We start from the raw sequence: 21,028 nt of genomic DNA on the forward strand, positions 1-21,028 counted from the left end.
ATGACCGTCATCACCAAGACATGGTCTATCAACCTGGCGAAAAGGCTTATCTTCGAGTTACACCAATGAAGGGTGCTCACCGCTTCGGGATCAAGGGCAAGCTAGCTCCTCGCTATATCGGCCCCTTCACTATTCTCGAAAGGCGTGGAAAGGTGGCATATCAACTGGAGCTTCCGCCGAACCTTTCTCAGGTTCACGATGTGTTCCACGTGTCACAACTCCGCCGTTGCTTCAAGGATCCAATCCGAGCGATGGATCATGAAGAGCTTGAATTGCAACAGGACCTCTCTTATAAAGAGCATCCGGTCCGCATTCTTGACCAAGCTGAACGCCGCACACGTCAGAAGGCGATCAAATTCCTCAAAGTCCAGTGGTCGAATCACTCCGAAGACGAAGCCACTTGGGAACGCGAGGATCGCCTGCGTGATGAATACCCCGCGTTGTTTCCTTCTACCTCCTAAATCTCGGGACGAGATTTCTTGTAGTGGAGGAGTTTTGTAACGCCCGGGTAATTAAGCTACAGTGAACCTCTGCTAATGATGCCATGTCACCTCGATTTACTATTCCTAATCTCGTGCTAGTTCGAAACTGATTCAAATTCAAATTCAAAATCAACCAAAGGATAAAAACTTTTCAAAATTTAAAACAAAAATGTTCGGGGTGTGCAAATAAATGCCTAGGAATTTATGGTGTGGGATCCATGCCTTTATAAAAGACCTAAATACTTAAAATGAATTAAAACAGAAAAGAAAATAAATAAAGAAAAGAAAATACAAAAACAGAGAGCAAACAAATAAAAAAATAAAAGGACCCCCCCCCACTGGGCCAGACGGCCCAGCCGGCCAGGCCACCAACCGGCCCAACTGGGCAAAGGCCCAGCCGGCCACCCCCCTTTCCCCTTATCCCCCCGCGACCCAAACCCTAACCCCCACGATCCCCCCCACTCGCCCCTCCCCCAGTCGCTCTCGCCCCCTCCTCCCCGATCCAGATCGGATTGAGGGGACGAGCCCGCTCCCCCTCGACGGCGACCACGCCCCCGCCCCCGGACCCCGTCGCGGATCCCCGCTTCCTCGACGCCACCCGGCATCGCCCCGCCGTCGCCGGACCCCTAAGAGCCTCGCCGAGCCCGCTGCCCGTTCCCTACGGCTCCCTGTGAGCCCCTCCTCCATTTCCCCCTTCTCTTCCGCTCTCGTCGCCGTAGGACGCCACCACTGTCGCACCCCTGACGCGCTCACCACCACGCCCTCCCCCTGCGCGCCGCTAGCCCTCTGCTCGCTGCTGCCGCGCCCGAGCGCACCCCCCGCCACGCATGCGCGCGCTGGCCGCGCCCCATACCTGCCCGCGTCCTCCACCCGAAGCGTCGCCGCTCGACGCGCTCCGGCGCCACCGTCGCCCGCGCCGGGCCGTCCCGCCCCCTGCCCCTCCCCGCTTCCCCGTGCGGCTCCCCTGCCGCGGCCGCCGCGCCCTTCCCCCCTGGTCCCAGCCGCACCCGCACCGGCCCGGCCGCGCCCCCACCTCCAGCCTGCGCCGCCCCGCTCCGATCCGTCGCCGTGGCCGACGCCCCACTGGGCGGCCACGGGTGCACGCCCGGGCGCCCACTGCCCGCGAGAACCCGCGCCCGATAGGCCCCCTGGGCCACTGACACGGGGGCCCCATGGCCCCAAAACGTTTTATAAAAAAAGAGGAATTAAAATAAAAATAAAAATAAAACAAATATAATCAATAGAAATAAAAAATGATTTAATAAAATTAATTATTAATTAGTTAATTAATTAAGAAATTAATTAAGTTAATTAATCCGGTTTAATTAATTTAATTAACTAGTTAAGTTTAATTAAACTGTAATTAGATTAACCTAAACCCTAATTAACCTAATTAGAGGATGACAGGTGGGTCCCCCCCCTGGACCCACGTGTCAGGTTGACTAAGTCAACTCTGTTGACTGCTGATGTCAGCATGACATCATGCTGATGTCATTAAATCATTTTCGAATTAATTAAATAATTAATTAAATTTCAGAAATTAATAAAAACTTTAGAAAATCATATCTTTTAATCCGTAACTCGGATTAAAATATTTTCAACATGAAAGTTGCTCAGAACGACAAGACGAATTTGAATACACAGCCCGTTTATCCGCCACGCATCCCTAGCATAGCGAACACGCAGCTTTCCCCCTCTGTTTCATCTGTCCGAAAACGTGAAACACCGGGGATACTTTCCCGGATGTTTTCCCCCCTTCACCGGTATCACCTCATACCGCGATAGGGCACCCCTAGCACCGATACTTGTCATGTCATGCATCGCTATGCACCTTCTTGCTTAAATATTTATTGTTTCTTCCCCCTCTTCTCTCGCTAGACACCGAGACCGACGCCGCTGCTACCCAGTACGACTACGGAGTTGACGACCCCTCTCTCTTGCCAGAGCAACCAAGCAAGCCCCCCCCCTTGATCACCAGATATCGCCTACTCTCCTCTTTACTGCTTGCATTAGAATAGTGTAGCATGTTACTGCTTTCCGTTATTCCTATCCTGATGCATAGCCTGTCCTTGTTACTATTGTTGTTACCATTACCTGCTATCCTACTGCTTAGTATAGAATGCTAGTGTTCCATCAGTGGCCCTACACTCTTGTCCGTCTGCCATGCTATACTACTGGGCCGTGATCACTAGGGAGGTGATCACGGGTATATTACTACATACTTTCTACATGATACATGTGGTGACTAAAGACGGGTCGGCTTGAGGAGCACCCGCGAGTGGATCTTTGAGGCGGAGCGACAGGGCAGGTTCCGACCACCTAGGAGAGAGGTGGGCCTGGCCCTGGTCGACGTTCGCGGATACTTAACACGCTTAACGAGATCTAGGTATTTGATCTGAGTTTGGCCATTTGGTCTATACGCACTAACCATCTACGCGGGAGTAGTTATGGGTATCCCGGCGTCGTGGTATCAGCCGAAGCCTTCTTGACGTCAGCGATGGAGCGGCGCGCGCTGGATTGGAATGGAACGCCACTAGGCTAGGTCTGCTTCCAGCCGCCCACGCAACGTGCAGGTGTGCTAAGGGCGATGGGCCCAGACCCCTGTGCGCTTAGGTTTAGACCGGCGTGCTGACCTCTCTGTTGTGCCTAGGTGGGGCTACGACGTGTTGATCTTCCGAGGCCGGGCATGACCCAGGAAAGTGTGTCCGGCCAAATGGGATCGAGCGTGTTGGGGTATGTGGTGCACCCCTGCAGGGAAGTTAATCTATTCGAATAGCCGTGATCTTCGGTAACAGGACGATTTGGAGTTGTACCTTGACCTTATGACAACTAGAACCAGATACTAAATAAAACACACCCTTCCAAGTGCCAGATACAACCGGTGATCGCTCTCTCACAGGGCGACGAGGGGAGGATCATTGGTTAGGGTTATGCTATGCGATGCTACTTGGAGGTCTTCAGTCTACTCTCTTCTACATGCTGTAAGACGGAGGCTGCCAGAAGCGTAGTCTTCGAAAGGATTAGCTATCCCCCTCTTATTCTGGCTTTCTGCAGTTCAGTCCACCGATATGGCCCTTTACACATTTACCCATGCATATGTAGTGTAGCTTCTTGCTTGCGAGTACTTTGGATGAGTACTCACGGTTGCTTTCTCCTTCTTTCCCTCTATCCCTTCTACCTGGTTGTCGCAACCAGATGTTGGAGCCCAGGAGCCAGACGCCACCGTCGACGACGACCCCTACTACACCGGAGGTGCCTACTACTACGTGATGCCCGCTGACGACGACCAGGAGTAGTTAGGAGGATCCCAGGCAGGAGGCCTGCGCCTCTTTTGATCTGTATCCCAGTTTGTGCTAGCCTTCTTAAGGCAAACTTGTTTAACTTATGTCTGTACTCAGATATTGTTGCTTCCGCTGACTCGTCTATGATCGAGCTCTTGTATTCGAGCCCTCGAGGCCCCTGGCTTGTAATATGATGCTTGTATGACTTATTTTATTTGTAGAGTTGTGTTGTGATATCTTCCCGTGAGTCCCTGATCTTGATCGTACACGTTTGCGTGTATTTAGTGTACGATTAAATCGGGGGCGTCACAGTTACTAACATGGGTGACCTAAGGGCTTGGGTTGACAGGTTATACTTATCCACAAATCCCCTTAAGATGTATGAATGCGATGCACCAGTATCAAAAAGAACGAGTGCAGTAACTGACTTAACCAAAAACTTACCTATTACTGCATCGGACTAAGCTTCAACCTCCTCCACGCTAACGTGGTTCACCTGTCCCCTGTTGAAAGAGTTCGGCTTCTTTCCAGAACTTCCATTGCCATTTTGGCCTTCAGGACATTCATTGGCATAATGTTCGGTCTTCTGACACTTAAAGCAAGTGACTTGGCTCAGGTCCTTCTTGGCTGGGGTTGATGGGTTGGTGCGATTCTGGCCGTTGCTTCATCCATTGCCATTACCATTCTTGGTGCCATTGTGATTGTGCGAGCTACCTCCTCCATGGGTATGCTGAAAATGTCCTCCCGGTCTAGGGGTAAAACGTGGCTTCTGTTGAGCTCCTGAATTGTACTTTCCTTGTCCATACTTCCTCTTGCGATTCTCAATTTGCTGATGCTTGCCTTCAATCATAAGAGCATGATCTACCAACTTCTGGTAGTTGTTGAAGGTTGCTACCATCAACTGCATGCTCAACTCATCATTCAGTCCTTCCAGAAAGTTCTCCTGCTTAGCTGCATCCGTAGCGACGTCATCTGGGGCATAACGTGCTAACTTATGCAAGTCCTCCACATACTGGTCAACTGTCCGTCCTCCTTGGCGCAAGTTGCGAAACTCACGCTTCTTCATGGCCATAGCTCCTGCTGAAACATGGGCAGTACGAAAAGCCTGCTGAAACTGGTCCCATGTGACAGTGTCGACAGGGAAAGTGGTTGTGAAATTCTTCCACCATGATGCTGCGGGTCCTTCAAGTTGATGTGCGGCAAACTTCACCTTCTCCGCATCCGTACATCCTGCTGTGGTTAACTCCCTAGTTGTCTTGCGGAGCCAATCATCTGCTACTATCGGCTCGGTGCTACTGGAAAACACCAACGGATTTAGCCTAAGAAAACGGGCTAAGTGGTCAACGGGTGGTGGTGGTGGGTTGTTGTTGTTGTTCCCCTGATTCTAATTCTGGACTAGCAACTGCATCAATGTGTTCTACTGCTGGATCAACTGGGTGAGCTCCGTTGGAAAGGCAAATCCGGGGTCACGTCTTGGAGGCATCTGAGGGTTTAGAAAAGATGAGATGTAAGAATAGAGGGGGTCTAAAGAGAAAACACTACCCATATGCACATGAGGCAAAAACAAACAATTCACTTCATTCAATCAAACAAGGCATACAATCGATCTATCTATCGCAAAAGTGCTCGGACTACTATATTTACATGGTGGACTACTACTACTAATGAGGTGGTCTACTAGAAATATTTTTCGGTTACAGACTCCATGATATCTGCTCCAGCTTCATCAACATAGTCATCATCGCTACTATCTAGATCCGAATCGGTGTCGTCGATGATGATGTAGTCTTCCGGGCTAATCTCCTTGGGTTCTTCATCTTCATCTACTGGTGTAGGGCCTCCCATAAATATTCCAATCTTCTTGATCAGGTCGTCATTCTTCTCCACCAATACTTCAATTTCTTCTTCATAATCTTCACGTGTAGTCTTGAGTTCTTCCTCCAGTTCCTTGATTCTAGTCTTAGCCTTCTTCAGATCTATCATGTCGGCACACATCTGGTTCTCCTGTTGTCGAATGTGCTGGTTTAGCTCCTGGATAAAAGCTGCGATGGATCTATCCTTCCTGGTGCTGATCATCTCCCAGTGTTCATCTCGGCGCCCACAAATCTGGTAGATAGTATCCTTGATATCCTTGCGGTAGACTTCTCCAATGCGTCCCATGGCGATGTGAGCTGCCATGCTCTTTCCTAGACTCCAAGTTGGTGCATCAAAAGAAAACTCTATGGGCTCAGTGACTGGCATGAACGTCCTTCCTGGAACTTGAACTTGAATCATCCAGCGCTCTTCTTCAGGTAAAGTGGCGTTGTAAGTTCCGATGAAGCTTGGTACTCCTATGTTCAGGTATCTAGTGACTTCCTTCAAGTGACGTCCAAAGGGTGTATCTTCATCTGGTTGTGTGAACTTGTTCCTTGCATCCGCCATCCTAAATGAGTAGAAAAGATGAGAAGTCAGAAGAGAAGGGAATGGATAGTGATCTAGGTCTTTTAGCTTAGTGGTCGTGTCCTACAGTCAACTTGGCTCTGATACCATCTCTGTAGCGACCAGACCTCAAACAGTCTGATCTCTATGCTCCGGTGTCATCCCTGGATCAATAATGCTGACACCACACAGTACTCGGAGGATTTATAACAGAGTAGCAATCACACACTTATTACATCGAGTGTCTCAAAAAAGAACTTATTACAATAAATATGGCTTAAGGCCATCTAATAACGATAACAGCGGAAGGCTTGGAAGATAAGTGAGTCCATCAACTCCAACGGCATCACTGAGTATAGAACCACGACCTAAAACTCCTTAATCATCGTCTGAAAAGTCTGCAACATTAACGTTGCAGCCCGAAACGGGTCAGCACATGCAATATGCTGGCAAGGTAACACATAGAGAGTAATGGAATGAAACAGTTATACTATATGCATATTTGGCTGGTGGAAAGCTCTATGGTTACAGTTTTGCGTAAAGCCAATTTTCCCCTACTTTAAAGGAATAAATTTATTTAACTATCTTGGTAGTTGTTAAACATTGAGAATGGTTGACATCATTCTCAATCCCAATTAAACATCATCATTAAACATAACCCAACAAAATTAATTTAGAGTAACATGTTGAGATTCACATGATAATCCAGGTACTAGATACTCAAGATGTCCATAACCGGGGACACGGCTAACCATGATTAGTTTATTACACTCTGCAGAGGTTTGCGCACTTCTCCCCACAAGACTCGATCTCCTCCGTTGGATTTCTCGCACTACATGGTGTTTGAGAAACGGATGACCAAGACATAGTCTTTCAGAAGCGTTTGCACCTTACGATGGGTAGACCGTACCACCCACAACCCCTACATCTGCTAATTTATCACTGTAAGAGTTCACACAACTTAGTCAACTATGCTAGAGCCCATAATAGCTTGTGACTGCACACGGAAGTTTCTAGTATGAATAGTCTCATGATCCCTTTGAGCCTGGGTGACGGTCCAAAAGAAAACAGGCAAGTCCTGGAATACCCAGGTGCCTCAATCCACCCAGATGTGTGTTTAAGTTACCACCTTAGATAAACCATTAATTAATCAAAACTCACATCTGTCATGGATATCACTCACCCAATCCACGTCTACTAGCATAGCATGGCATAATAAGCAAACGTAGAAGTAACTCCCAAAGGTTTGATAATAAACAGGTAATAGGTACTACCTGATCTACTTTCCATCCCACAATTTAGTTAGATCCTAACCATGCAATGTGTGAGGATTGATCTAATGCAATAAAACTGGGTAGTAGGAAAGGTATGATCAAAGTGTTACTTGCCTTGCCGATGATCCGGGAAACCTAGCGATTCAAAGTAACAAGCGGCGCACTCCGGGTATTCTATCGCAGACAAACAAACAAGCATACAATAAGTACTCATCTAATGCACGGATAAAACTCAAATAAGAGATCTAACCAGAAGGTTCAACTTAAGAACTCCGGTTGGCAAAAAGAATCAAATCGAACGAAGCAACGAAAGTCAAACGGCGAAAGAAAACAACTTCATTCTACTAATCTGAATATAGGGCAATTTTTACAGTACCAAAATTTTGTTTAAGTTGGTTAAACGGATAGAGGGTTTCGAGACGAAACTCTTGGGGCTTGAATCGCCTGAATCCGATAAACGAGCGAAAAGTTATACTAAAACAAAAATCGGATCAGGAATCGCGATCAAAAAAATCGCGGATTTAATCCGAGAAAAAGAAAAACGACGAACGTTCGCTAGAACGAACGAACGGACGAACGCTCACTATTTAAATAAACCGGAAAAACCGATCTATTTAAAAAATGAATCTAAAAAAACCAACGGAAAACCGAACGGTTTTTCGAAAAAAATAAAAAAAAACGACGTGGATTTTGAGGCGGCGGCGAACCTCGGCGAGCGTGCAGCGGCTGGCGGCGGCGCGGCGGCGGCTGGGGCTGGGGCGGCTCGGGCTAGGGTTAGCTCTGGCTGGGCCTCCCCCCGGCTTAAATAGCCTAACGGTCCGGGAGTCCTAGTCGGACACGGCCCTAGGTCGGTTCGTTTTTTTAAATAATTACGCGCAGAAGAAAAAATAAAAAGAAATACTAAACGGACTCCAAAAATTCCGAAATAAATTTTCACGGGCTTCTAAAATCAAGCCGCACAAGGTGAACATTTATTTGGGACCTAAATGCAATTTTGAAAAACTCACATTTTTCGTAAATTCAAATAAAACACCGAAAAACTCCGAAATAAAAACTTATTTGATTTTATTATTAAATCCTCAATATTTCTTTATTTTGGGAAAGTCATTTTATTCCCTCTCTCATATTTTTGTCATAGAAATAATTGATGATAAAATAAATAAAATCAAATGATCCTATTCTCAAAATTTGAGAAAACTCAAATATGAAAATATCGAAATCCTCAACTCTCTCCGTGGGTCATTGAGTTGTGTAGAATTTGTAGGATCAAACAAAATGCAAAATAAAATATGATATGCAATGATGATCTAATGTATAACATTCCAAATTGGAAATTTGGGATGTTACACTAGTTCATCTACCAGTGAAGTCGCTGTGAGCAAGGCTCCAGCCCTCAACAAAACCACCGATGCGTGATTGGAGGGCCTCCGAGTGGGGTTGCGCCCAGCACAATGAGTCTGCTAAGTTGGAATTGTCGCGGAATTGACAAAGCCGCGACAGTCCGTGAGCTTCACGACTTAGCGAGGCACTTTGCCCCCTATATCCTTTGCATTGTAGAAACACAAATAGAGGGTTTGAGAGTTGAAATTTAGCATATACTCTAGGTTACAATAAAAGCTTTGCTGTTAGTAGTTCTGGACGAAGTGGTGGTCTTGGAATTTTCTGGAATGATGAAATAAAAGTTGAAATTTCTGGTTACTCGAAGTACCATATTGATACACTTGTTGATGGTTTGGCGGATGTGTAGGTCAGGGTGACCTTTGTTTACGATGAAGCCCAAGTACCGAAACGATATCATATGTGGAATACCCTACGGGGGATAGTTGAAACACAGAATAGGCCATGGGCGGTAATAGGTGACTTTAATGAAGTTTTACATATCCGTGAACATGACGGAGTTGGTACCCGGAGTCAAGCTCAAGTTGAAGCGTTCAGAGAAGTTGTGGACTTATGAGGCCTGACAGACATTGGATATACTGGAACGGATTGGACGTTCAAAAAGAAGGTTGCGGGAGGCACATACACAAGGGTGAGGCTTGATAGGTGTGTTGTAAACCCTGAGTGGCTCTTGGCATTACCATCTACGACCCTAACCCACAAAAGTGCAGCCGGATCAGACCACATTCCAATCCTTCTCACGCTATGTGAGTTGCATGCATGCACTGCGGGTCCCAAACTTTTTAAGTACGAAACTATGTGAGAGGGGGAAGATTCTTTATTTATCACTGTCAGCCGCTGATGGAACATGCAGCCAACAGAATCCGCGGCCTCTCAGCATGAGAAGCTTGGGAATCTGGTAGGGGACTTGTCGGCTTGGGATCATACCCACTTTGGCTCGGTCAAAAAAGAAATCAACCAATTAAAGGCCCACCTGGAGTATATGCGCTCTGCCCCAGGAAGATCCAGTCCGTCACACGATGAGACAAAGGTTGTAGACAGACTGATTGAACTGTTCCACCGCGAGGAAATGTTGTGGCGCTAGAGGGCACGTCTTGATTGGTTAACTCATGGGGACAAAAACACCTATTTTTTTCCATTTGAGAGCGAGCAGACGGCGTCGGAAAAACCAGATAAAATCACTTCAACGTGCCGATGGTACTTTGACGGAGGATAGTGCAAAGATGGAAGCGTTGACCACGGAGTTTTACAAAAACTCGTACACTTCGGAAGGGGTGCAAAACATGGACCGAGTTCTTGATATAGCCCCAACAAAGGTTACTCCAGCGATGAATGAGATCCTTCATGCACCATATACCCGGCAGGAGGTCAAACAAGCACTGTTCCAAATGTTTCCCATCAAGGCGTTGGGCCCGGACGGGTTCCCTGCACATTCCTTTCAGAGGCATTGGGAGGTCTGTGGGGATGAAGTGACGAAGGTAGTGCTCAAGGTTGTCGAGGGAACTGAATCGCCAGCATGCATTAATGATACTATGTTGGTCCTCATACCAAAGGTAAAAAACCCCACCTTACTCTCACAGTTTCGTCCAATTAGGCTTTGTAACGCGTTGTACAAGATCACTTCCAAGGTTATATCCAATAGGCTCAAGCAAATCCTTCCAGATATAATTTCAGATGAGCAATCAGCATTTATTCCAGGCAGGTTAATCACGGATAATATAATAACTACTTATGAATGCTTGCATTTCATGAAGAGGAACAAGGCAAAGAAAAACCAGTCTTGTGCTCTGAAGTTGGACATGATGAAGGCTTATGACAGGGTAGAATGGGACTATCTACGTGCCATAATGCTCAAGTTGGGATTCACAAGTAACTGGGTTGAGATTGTTATGAGTCTTGTTACTTCAGTAAACTTCTCAGTCATGTTTAATGGGAAAAGGCTTGAGGAGTTCAAACCTTCAAGAGGGATCCGGCAAGGTGACCCGATATCTCCATATTTGTTCTTGATAGCAGCTGAGGGCCTGTCATGCCTTTTTAAATCAAGAGGGGAGTCATCCAATTTGAGAGGGGTGCATGTGGCAGCTATGGCGCCACCAGTTAACCATCTTCTTTTCGCTGATGACAGCTTGCTATTCTTCAAGGAAAATGTTGTGGGTTCTACCGAGGTGAACCAAATGCTGGAAACCTACTGTCAAGCAATAGGTCAGAGAGTAAATTATGCTAAATCATCCATATTCTTTAGCAAGGGTGTTCCTGAGAGTGTCCGTAATGAGATTAAAGGACTTTTGAACGTCCCAAATGAAATGTTGAACGAGAAATATTTGGGTATGCCGTCGGATGTCGGGACCTCGAAAAATGGTGCTTTCAAATATCTCAAAGATAGGCCGTGGAGAAAAATTCAAGGCTGGACTAAGCGGACAATGTCTATGGCAGGGAAGGAAGTGTTAGTCAAAGCAGTTGCGCAAGCAGTACCTGTCTTCTCAATGTCATGTTTTAAGCTGCCAAGAGGACTTTGCGAGCATTTGAACATGTTGATTCGGAAGTTCTGGTGGGGAAGCACTAATGGGCAGCGAATACCTCATTGGGTATCATGGAAGGCAATGACGCAACCTAAGAGTATTGGAGGGCTGGGTTTCAAAGACTTTGAGTTGTTTAACCTCGCGATGATGGCAAGACAAGCGTGGCGCTTGCTACGGGACCCAGAGTCTCTTAGTGCCCGGGTGCTTAAGAGTATATACTACCCCCACACTTCGATCCTGCATGCAATGTTGGGAAGCCAGCCTACACTACAAGAAATCTGTTAATACGTGACAGATCCAATCCGCCACCGACATGCACAAAACTGTCATGTAGGGGCATACGTGACGGATTTGAAATCCGTCATGTATATCGCATCATAATTTGACCACTTTACGCTCCTTGACGGACCATCCAAAACCGTCACGGATCATGAAGGTTCCTAGCCGTCATGGATGGTAGTTAACTGACATGCTCATAACGGCGTTAACGTGTGTACCACGTCATCATCTGACATGGATCTGACGTGGCAGCCCATGTAGTAGTCAGCCCATCAAATTTTTTGGCCCACTAAATTTTAGCTCAGTCCAAGATTGTCGGCCCATATAGTAATCAACCCAAACATTAGAATTTCAATCCATTATGGCACGGCCCACTAATTTCAATTCAGGACATTATCCCATGTCTCTTTTCACTTGGTCCATGGAAATTTAAGCCAATAATAATTTGACAAAAAATATATGCTCATGTCATTAAAAAAAGAAGATTACGTAAACACACTAGAAAATACCAGTACATGAGCAAAAAAAGAGCCAAAATTATTAATTTTACAAGCATATCTCAAAGAACACTATGCTACTCTACAACCAGCGCCGCCCCCATCAAGCAAGGCCCAACGCTCGTCGAACATCAATCACGGGTCGTCCCACATTCCTAGCCGTTTGATCCACCCCTCCACACCAAAGTCGTGAGAACACATGTCTTCATTGTTGAAAATGCTCCCATAAACCAATATCTGCCACATGATAAAAAATATGTCACAATATATAATATTATAGCCAGTAGGTTAAACTAGAAGTAACTTACTATTCCCTTCGTTCCTAAATATAAGTTTTCTTAGAGATTTGAATATGTACTATATACAAATAAATATAGCCTTATTTTAAAGTGTAGATTCACTCATTTTGCTCCGTATGTAGTCCATGTTAAAATTCATGAAAAGACTTATATTTAGCAAGGGAGGGGGTACACATTATCAAGTCCTGTATTTTTTCACTCCCGCAATGCAAAGTAGTGCAACAAAATAAATCGTGTGAAAAGAAACAACCGACGGCAACAAAAAGGAATGATGAGCATATATAGATCAATAGAGTTGGCAGTAAACTTCACTGTGCTTATTTGACATGAAGTTCCAGACTATCACTACACTAAATTTGAATCATGCTATGAGAAATTCTGAAATTCCTACTATCAGTCTCTAATGAGTTGTGAAATATAGAAGTATAAAAAGTAAGGCAAGGGAAGGCACTTTCGTACCCACTGTAAGAAATAAATAACATAAGCAATACTTCTATTCTGGTAACAAAGGCAAACATCAAAATAGAAAGGAAACAAACCCTTTTTCCTCTTAATAATGTTATTATGCCGCAGGAGAATAATAATATCACAAGTACCTTCCAACAACAACAAAAATAATACTAGCTTCTCGTACAACAATCAATGATATTGTGATGCATCCACAGTGTGAACCTAAGATGGAGAAAGCAGACTACCACGATTAAAATCTTCATTTCAACCATCAAAAGGGATTACCCAAGCCCTTGGTATGAAAAGAAGTGATAATTGATGTATCATATATGTATTGTGGGATGTTGAACTGAAGGGCAATTGTTGAGGGCCGGGACACCTTGAAACAAGGTCTAATCAAGCGTATAGGCAATGGAGAGAGTACATACATTTGGGAGGACAATTGGTTACCCCACGAGGAAATGATGAGACCCTACGGGTGTATCTCAGCTAACCCGCCTCGGAGGGTCTCCGATCTAATCGACGCCACTAATGCCACATGGAACAAACAGCTACTGGATGCCACCTTCATGCCTTTTGACGTCAGTGTGATATCAAACATACCAATATGCACCATGAACATGCCTGATTTCTGGAGCTGGGCTCATGACAGGAGCGGCCATTTTACCGTTCGGTCGGCCTACAACATGCTCATCACGACGAGGAACAGGCGGGAAGCATGGTTGGAGGGTTCGTCTGGATCTTCATCAACTAGAACCGAGGAGGGGTCATGGAAATTGTTATGGAAGACGGAGGTCCCGGCAAAAGTACGCATGTTCTTGTGGAGACTGTCAAAACAGTCGCTACCGACGGAGGATGTCAGAGCGCATCGCCATATGACAAACACGAGCACTTGCAGTTTCTATGGTGCAGTGGATTCATGGCGGCATTCACTCTTGGAGTGTACCGTTTCGAGATGCATATGGGCCCTGGTGGATGAGGAACTAGGGAGTACACTGGTTGCTACAACAGAAATGAGGGCGAGAGCTGGCTGTTTAGTCTTCTTGCTGCGCTTTCTCATGAAAAGTTTGTTCTCCTCTCAGTAACACTTTGGGCAATCTGGACATCGAGAAGAAAGGCTATACATGAGGCAATTTTTCAAACCCCCCATGCAACACACGCTTTCATTACCCGTTTCATATCCGACTTGGAAGCAGTGAGAGTTCCAAAGCCTGTTCGCCAAAGTAGAACAAGCACTAGCATGGTCAGACAGAGACCGAAGGCGTCCCCAGCAAATTATGCCAAGATCCATGTTGATGCAGCTGTACGGACACATAGAGGGGGAACGGCGGTAGCTATTTGCAAGGACAACAATTGTGTTTTCTTGGGGAGCTCATCTTTGGTCATCGCGGGGATTTGGGATCCGGCAACACTTGAGGCTATTGCATGCCGGGAGGCTATTGCTCTAGCGGAAGATCTTCATATTCAGAGAATGGTGGTTGCTTCAGATTGTAAGCAGGTTATTGGTGACATAACAAGAGGACACAAGGGCTCCTATGGTTCGATCATCTGTGAAATTAAGTCAAGATCATTATCTTTCCAATGTAATTTCTCTTTTGAAGGTCGTCATGTTAGTTTAGAAGCCCATAAGCTAGCTAGATTTGCTTTAAGCTTAGCTTTTGGTCGTCATGTTTGGCTTGGCCAGCCTCATGACCAAACTTGTATCCCACTGAATGTGGACTTTGAAAGAATAAATGCTTTTCCCCTCAAAAAAAGTTATTACATCTTCTCTCCCTCTCAAAAACAAGCAGTTACATCGGCACGTCTAAAAAAAGCAGTTACATCGGCGGAGGAAAATTCAAAAGCGAAATCAGTAGTTCAGGGTAGCCCTTGCGAAGGTTACTCACACATTCTTTGATGGTGATAAGTGACACATTGCATATGTGATATTTGTCACAATTAGAAGTTTTGGGTTTTTCGTCATAGATTTAATATTTTATTTCTTGAGCCATGCATCTAAATCTCGAACCATTTTTTGTCACAATTAGAAGTTTTGGGTTTTTCTTCATAGATTTAATATTTTATTTATTGAGCCATGCATCTAAATCTCGAACCATTTTCACAAGTGGGTTTCTTGCATTGAGATTTCAGAGACAAAATCCCATGTTAACAGGTTTAGATGTTTTTTTCTTGAAAATACCAGGGCAGAAGAAGAAAAACATAAATAAAAATAGGGAAGCACACTTCAGGCACATGTCTGCTTCATGGTGCCCCAAAAAATATGCATCACCACGAAACACACTTGTTTTTTCACTTCTCAAAAAGTACAGGTGTGCTAACGCGTAAGCAAAGCTATGTTTTTCACTTTTCAGAAAAACACAGTTGTGCTTGTCGCGAAAGCACATCTATGAGAAGCGTAGCTGTGTTTTTTCACTTTCGGAAAGCATAGTGGCGAGTTCATGTGAAAGCACAAATGTGTTTCACGATTGTGTTTTTTACAGGACGTGGACGTGCTTCATGCGAGAAATCCAACATAAATAAATAAACATAATCAAATTATATTTTTAGGAAACCTAGGAAAAACCAGGAAATATCCAAAACCCCACAAAATTTTAAAAAGCAAACACATGCATGAATTAAAAAACCGTTTCCTGTGTGTGCGCACAACTAGCGACACATAGTGGCGGCTGGGCACACCACGTGGCGCACCCCCACGCGGCTTCCCACTGCACCCTACCCGTTGGGGGTAACCGTCCTAAGAAAGAGGTGCGGGTGTTGGTTACCATTGCTTAGCCTTTATCCAAGACGGTAGATTTTGTTGAATTCTTCGAGGCACAATCAGTTGAAGAGAATATCACAAGCTTGAGCATTGTATTGCAGCATCTTCAACTCTTTCGCGGTAGCTTCACGGTTTGGTTCTTTCCCATCAAAGAATTCACCTTGCAAGCCAATACACACAATGACCCAAACGGCGGGGTTATGTCCAAGAATATGCATTTTCATCTTATGCTTTCAACTAGCAAAATTAGTACCATCAAAGTAAAGACCTCTATGGTGGTAATTTCCCTCGCTAGATGCCATACTCTCCTAGGTTGTGAAACCAAGGCTATGATCACCAAAAGCTATGGAAATCAAGGCAAATGAAGACCAAAGCTCTGATACCACTTGTAGAATCAAAAGTATGTCTAGAGGGGGGTGATTAGACTACTTGACCAAATAAAAATCTAGCATTTTCCCAATTTTAAGTTTTGGCAGATTTTAGCAACTTAGCACTAGTCAAGCAATCAACCTACACATGCAAGTCTAAGACTATAGCAGCGGAATGTAAAACATTGCACATGAAGGTAAAGGGACGAGTTTGGAGGGAGCAAACACAATGTAGACACGGAGATTTTTGGCGTGGTTCCGATAGATGGTGCTATCATACATCCACGTTGATGGAGACTTCAAGCCACGAAGGGTAACGATTGCGTGAGTCCACGGAGGGCTCCACCGCTTAGGGGAGTTGATACGTCCATTTTGCATCATGTTTTCTTACTGTTATTTATAATTTTTTATCTATAATAATGCTTTTTGGAGTAATTCTAATGCCTTTTCTCTCATAGTTTGCAAGGAACGCACCAAGAGGAGAATTCCGGCAGCTGGAAATCTGGACCTGGAAAAGCTACGTCAGGCCACCTATTCTGCACAACTCCAAATGAGCTGAAACTTCACGGAGATTTTTTATGGATTATTTAAGAAATAATGGAGCCAATAAACAGCAGAGGGGGACCACCAGGTGGGCACAACCCACCAGGGCGCGCCAGGCCCCCCAGGCACGCCCTGGTGGGTTGTGGCCTGCTCAGCCCACCTCCGGTACCCATCTTCTGGTATATAAGTCATTTTGACCTAGAAAAAAATAAAGAGAGGACTTTCGGGACAAAGCGTCGCCGCCTCGAGGCGGAACTTAGGAGGAGCACTTTTTCCCTCCGCCGGAGCGATTCTGCCGGGGGAACTTTCCTCCCGGAGGGGGAAATCATGGTCATAATCATCACCAACAACTCTCCCATCTTGGGGAGGACAATATCCATCAACATCTTTAACAACACCATCTCCTCTCAAACCCTAATTCATCTCTTGTGTTCAATCTTGTTACCGGAACTATAGATTGGTGCTTGTGGGTGACTAGTAGTGTTGATTACATCTTGTAGTTGATTACTATATGGTTTATTTGGTGGAAGATTATATGTTCAGATCCATTATGCTATTTAATATTCCTCTGATCATCAACATGTTTATCATTTGTGAGTAGTTACTTTTGTTCTTGAGGTCACGGGAGAATTCATGTTGCAAGTAATCATGTGAACTTGATATGTGTTTGATATTTTGATAGTATGTATGTTGTTATTCCCTTAGTGGTGTCATGTGAACGTTGACTACATGACACTTCACCATATTTGAGCCTAAGGGAATGCATTGTGGAGTAGCAATTAGATGGTGGGTTGCGAGAGTGATAGAAGCTTAAACCCCAGTTTATGCGCTACTTCATAAGGGGCCGATTGGATCCAAAAGTTTAATGCTATGGTTAGAATTTATTCTTAATACTTTTCTCGTAGTTGTGGATGCTTGCGCGCGGGGGGGGGGGGGGGGGTTAATCATAAGTAGGAGGTTTGTTCAAGTAAGAACAACACCTAAACACCGGTCCACCCACATATCAAATTATCAAAGTAGCGAACACAAATCAAACCAACATGATGAAAGTGACTAGATGAAATTCCCATGTACCCTCAATAATACTTTGCTTATCATAAGAGACCGTTTTGGCCTGTCCTTTGCCTCAAAAGGATTGGGCTACCTTGCTGCACTTTTGTTACTATTATCGTTACTTGCTCATTACAAACTATCTTGCTATCAAACTACTCTGATACTTACAATTTCAGCACTTGCAGACAATCCCTTACCGAAAACTACTTGTCATTTCCTTCTGCTCCTCGCTAGGTTCGACACTCTTACTTATCGAAAAGATCTACAATTGACCCCCTATACTTGTGGGTCATCAGTTCCCCCTCCGACAGAGTACCGAAAAAGGCCTCCAGATGGGATCTCACGAGAACAGAAGCTTGCGGTGGTGGAAAAAATGTTTTGGGTGGCTCTCTGTTAGTTTCCCGATTTTAGAGAATTTGTAAAGGTGAAATTAGGTCAAACGGATGCTCGTGGGCCCCACAAGCCACCAGGGCACGCCTACTCCCTTGGGCGCGCCTTGGTGCCTCGTGGGCCACTCCTTCATCTTCTGGCCCTCCCCCGAAGCTTCAAGGGTCTCTTTTGTCTAGAAAAAAATCTCCAAAAAAGTTTCATGGCATTTGGTCTTCGTTTGGTACTGATATTTTGGTAAACCAAAAATAGGTGAAAAACAGCAACTGGCACTTGGCACTAAGCTAATAAGTTGGTCCCAAAAAAAGATATATAATGACATATAAATGCATATAAAACATCCAAAATTGATACTATATAGCATGAAACAATCAAATATTATAGATACGTTGGAGACATATAAGCAGGTGTCACAATATAGGCCCGACATTACAATAAGCTCAAACAACGATAAAAGATATATTGTTTTGTATTGAACTCTTCATTCACTTTGGGCATTTTTGATCTGCTTTTGCATCAGATTGTGGTCCTCTTCGGACCGCTTCAACTTCCAGTTCATCTTCGCTAACTCTTGGGAGACAAAGCTCGGAGCCGAAATAGAGGCCTACACAAATGATTAAAACAATTAGCTGTCCAAGCTCGATTTCGATCCTTTGATGGCTTTATACCAAACCAACAAGAGTCTCGGGGGCTACTGTATGGTCATATTCACACAAACATCAAGACGACCCCCAAGTCAGTTCTTTAAACCAACTTAGGGCTCGGGGGCTACTGATGGCTATGTTATAAATTATTGTATTGTCTTCAAATAGGAGTTTTTTAGCCACACCAGAAGAGGTCTGGCATAAAATTGACAATATATATACTACAGGGTGAATTTGAAGTACGGTAAACATACCTCAAAGCCTCTAAGGAGACCCTTGAAGGCCTCTTGCATTTTGGCCTCCATAGACTGGAAGCTCCCCACTGTCATGCCAATGAGGTCATGGTGCTCTTCCGGGATGGAGGAGCTCTCCACGACAGCCTCCATCTCCACGGGCCACCCCATGGGGACCTACTTTGGAGCAAGAGGGGAAGGTGGAGCCGCTTAGTGTTCACCCACCATGGTGGCAGGGACGGTAACCTCTGGCTACTTTGGCAGTCCTAGAGTGATTTGGGCCGAGGATACACCTTGGCCCAACTCTTCTTCCGTAACCATGGGGACTTCTTCCCTGTGGTCTTCGGCGGCCGAGGACTAGACCTCAGCCAATGAATCGCCGGTGCCTGCCCCCGTGTTGTCAGCGGTAGGGGTTGGGCGCGACGTCGCTTCCCCCAGCCCATTAGGGCCAGAGGGGGAATAGGACGCTCCACGGACCCGCTCTCCGCCATAGAAGGTGGAGGGATACCATCGTCCTCAGCTGCGTCGCTGATGTTCACGCGTTGCGGGCTACAAAGGATGAATCAATAATTAGGCATCTACTCGAGGAACCATAAACATGAAGGAAATATGCCCTAGAGGCAATAATAAAGTTATTATTTATTTCCTTATATTATGATAAATGTTTATTATTCATGCTAGAATTGTATTAACCGGAAACATGATACATGTGTGAATACATAGACAAACAGAGTGTCACTAGTATGCCTCTACTAGACTAGATCGTTGATCAAAGATGGTTATGTTTCCTAACCATAGACAAAGAGTTGTCATTTGATTAACGGGATCACATCATTAGGAGAATGATGTGATTGACTTGACCCATTCCGTTAGCTTAGCACTTGATCGTTTAGTTTGTTGCTATTGCTTTCTTCATGACTTATACATGTTCCTATGACTATGAGATTATGCAACTCCCGTTTACCGGAGGAACACTTTGTGTGCTACCAAGCGTCACAACGTAACTGGGTGATTATAAAGATGCTCTACAGGTGTCTTCGAAGGTACTTGTTGGGTTGGCGTATTTCGAGATTAGGATTTGTCACTCCGATTGTCGGAGAGGTATCCCTGGCCCCACTCGGTAATACACATCACTTAAGCCTTGCAAGCATTGCAGCTAATGAGTTAGTTGCGGAATGATGTGTTACGGAACGAGTAAAGAGACTTGCCGGTAACGAGATTGAACTAGGTATTGAGATACCGACGATCGAATCTCGGGCAAATAACATACCGATGACAAAGGGAACAACGTATGTTGTTATGCGGTTTGACCGATAAAGATCTTCGTAGAATATGTAGGAGCCAATATGAGCATCCAGGTTCCGCTATTGGTTATTGACCGAAGACGTGTCTCGGTCATGTCTACATAGTTCTCGAACCTGTAGGGTCCGCACGCTTAAAGTTCGATGACGGTTATATTATGAGTTTATGGTTTTAGATGTACCGGAGGTAGTTCAGATTCCGGGATATGATCACGGACATAACGAGGAGTCTCGAAATGGTCGAGACGTAAAGATCGATATATTGGACGACTATGTTCGGACACCGGAATGATTTCGGGGAGTTTCGGGCATATACCGGAGTACCGAGGGGTTACCAGAACCCCCCGGGGAGACTAATGGGCCTATTGGGCCCTAATGGAGAAGAGGAGGGGCGGCCAAAGGGCAGCCGCGCGCCCCCTCCCCCCAGTCTGAATTGGACAAGGAGGGGGCGCGTCTAAGGTGACCGCCCCCTCCTCCTCCTCCACTCCTTTATATACGGGGTGGGAGGCACCCCTTGGAGACACAAAAAATGATCTCTTGGACCTTTTAGCCGTGTGTGGTGCCCCTCTCCACCATAGTCCACCTCGATAATATCATAGCAGTGCTTAGGTGAAGCCCTGCGATGGTAGAATATCAACATCGTCACCACGTCGTTGTGCTGACGGAACTCTCCCTCAAAGCTCGGCTGGATCGGAGTTCGAGGGACGTCATCGAGTTGAACGTGTGCAGAACTCGGAGGTGTCGTGCATTCGATACTTGATCGGTCGGATCGTGAAGACGTACGACTACATCAACCGTGTTGTGCTAAGGCTTCCGTTTTCGGTCTACGAGGATACGTGGACAC

Source organism: Triticum urartu, chromosome 1A (assembly GCF_056163025.1).
Source record: "Triticum urartu cultivar PI428250 chromosome 1A, HENAU_Tu73, whole genome shotgun sequence".
NCBI lineage: Eukaryota > Viridiplantae > Streptophyta > Magnoliopsida > Poales > Poaceae > Triticum > Triticum urartu.